The sequence below is a fragment of the Miscanthus floridulus genome, chromosome 19 (assembly GCF_019320115.1).
Source record: "Miscanthus floridulus cultivar M001 chromosome 19, ASM1932011v1, whole genome shotgun sequence".
NCBI lineage: Eukaryota > Viridiplantae > Streptophyta > Magnoliopsida > Poales > Poaceae > Miscanthus > Miscanthus floridulus.
Window position 1 is genome coordinate 19243158 of NC_089598.1, and position 2478 is coordinate 19245635.

The following is a 2478-nucleotide window of genomic DNA, read 5'->3' on the forward strand; positions in this document are numbered from 1 at the left end:
TAGCCCACGTCTTGCTGTAAATCAGAATATCGTCAAAAAAATACCAGGATGAAGCGGCGTAGGAACGAGCGGAGCACATCGTTCATCAAGGCCTGGAATGTCGCTGGGCCCTTGTGCACGTCCTCCGGGCGCATGCACACCTGGTGGTACCCGGACCGGAGGTCCAGCTTGGTGAAGAACTTGGCGCCATGGAGCTCGTCGAGTAGCTCGTCGACCACCAGGATCGGGAAAGTATCCTTGACGGTGAGCGCGTTCAGCGCCCGGTAGTCGACGCAGAAGCGCCACGAACCATCGGGCTTCTTGACAAGGAGGACGGGCAATGAGAACGGCGAGTCACTGCGGCGGACGATCCCTTGATCAATCATGGCAGCACACTGCCGCTCCAACTCGTCCTTGTGCGCCGCGGGGTACCGGTAAGGGCGGATGGCGACCGGTTGGGCGTCGGGCTTGAGAATAATGCGGTGGTCGTGCGCACGCTTGGGGGGCAGACCGACGGGGTCCGCAAAGAGCCCCCCAAACAAGAGCAACAGCGCCTCCAGGAGGGGATCGGCCTCTGTTGTTGCACCCAGGGCCGGCACAGAGGGGCTGGCCACGCTGGTCCAGGAGACGGGGCGCCCCTAGCGCTGGAAGGACATGCGCCGGCGGCCGAGGTCCCAAACAATGGGCCCCAACTCACCGAGCCACCGGGTGCCGAGGACGACGTCGTACCCGGCCAGTGGCATGACGTAGAGGTCCGCCGGGAACGACTCGCCGTCGATGAGCAGGGGCGCGTCGCGGATGACGCCGGCGTAGGTGACCCGCTCGCCATTCGCGACCAAGGCTGTGAGGCGGGGGCGTTGGCGGAGGGGTAGACCGGAGCGCCACGTCGCCTCCTCCGAGATGAAGTTGTGCATGCTGCCGGAGTCGAGTAGGGTGACGAGGGACGCGGTGCTGAGTGCCACGGCGATCTGCATGGTGCCCGCCATGGGAACCCCAGCCACGGCCTGCAGGGAAAAACAGGGCGCCTCGGCGTCGTGCTCCGCATCTCCAGCGGCGTCCGTGGCGTCCTCGATCTCCACGCCTTCAAGGAAGAAGATGCGCCGGCAAAACCTGTTATGGCCACGGGTATATTTTTCATTGCAATTAAAACAGAGACCCAGACGGCGCCGTTCCGCCATCTCGTCCGGGGTGAGTCCCCTCTGGTTGCCCTCGCCGCGACCCTGCTGGGCGGCCACTGGAGGGGCAGGGAGCGCCAGCGGCTGGTGGGGCACCTGGAGCGCTGGCCGGGGCACGGGAGTGGGAAGGAGGCCACGCGGGGGCGCCCGAGGGGGAGGCTGCACAGGGCGGTCGATCTCCATCAACTCCACTTGGCGCGCTAGGCTCATGGTGGCCATGAGCGTCTTCGGGTTGTGGATGCGGACGGCGTGGCTGAGCGGCGATAGGAGTCCGCCGGTGAATAGCTGGACGCGCTGAGCCTCATCAAGACGACCCGCGCGAGGCAGGAGGGCCTGGAAGCGATTGGAGTACTCCTCCACGGTCCTTGTACGTCGGCACTCGGCGAGCTCGAACAGCGGAGCCGAGCGGAGGGGAGGCCCAAACCGCAAGTTCAGGAGCTCCTTGAATCGCCCCCACGGCGGCGTGCCCTCGTCCTCCTGGAGTTGGAGGTACCAGAGTTGCGCGACGTCCTCCAAATTGTACGAGGCCATCCACACGCGCTCCTCCGCCATGGTGCGCTATTGGCGAAAATAGGATTTGCACTTGTTGATGAAGAGCATCGGATCGTTCTTGCCGTCGTAGCGGGGAAAATCCAATTTTTGAAATTTTGGGGGGCGATCAAGATCGCGCGGCCCCTCCGGGCGGCCACCGGCGCCGCTGTCCGACGACGAGGCCGACTTCTCCTTCATAGCCGCCATGTCGGCCTTCATGGTTGACATCTCCGTGGTGATGGATTTCAACATCTCCATCACATCGGCGATGGTGGGATCGCTCATGGCTGCTAGCTGCGGCGCGGAAACGGTGGAGGACTGCGGCGATGGTGGAGGGCTAGGGTGGTGGGCGGCGGCTGTGGAAGAATGGGTGGAGCGGGTGGGAGAGGACCGACGTGACCGTGATACCAGGTTGTCAAGGGCGTTGAACCCCTGACTGGCCGGACCGCGGCTACGCAGTTCGTAGCCGTCGGCCGTCTTCTCCGGTGAGGTTATCCCCCTCCACCGCGGGCTTAACAGAGAGAGAGAGATTAGGGATATAATTCTTCCTTTTCTGATTGTCAAGCGATTACAAGTATATATGGCCAATGGCCCAACCGAAATGGAGAAGGCTCTCCTTGATTCTAGGAATTTCCAAAACAACTTACTAATCTAAGTTTCTATCTTTAGCCACTAGAGGCTAACCCATGCAGCGCCTGCCCAGCGCGCTCAACGCGCTCAGTCGCGCGGCGCACGTCGCAGCGCGCGCCCGCGCCTGGCATATGTGCTTCCGCATATGACATCTTCAAAACAT

The 2478-nt window shown here is 62.8% G+C and overlaps 1 pseudogene; it reads left to right on the top strand.

Moving 5' to 3' along the window:
* The first annotated feature begins 363 nt into the window (after window positions 1–363).
* On the top strand, window positions 364–1728 carry LOC136528573 (uncharacterized; annotated as a pseudogene).
* The last annotated feature ends 750 nt before the right edge of the window (window positions 1729–2478 follow it).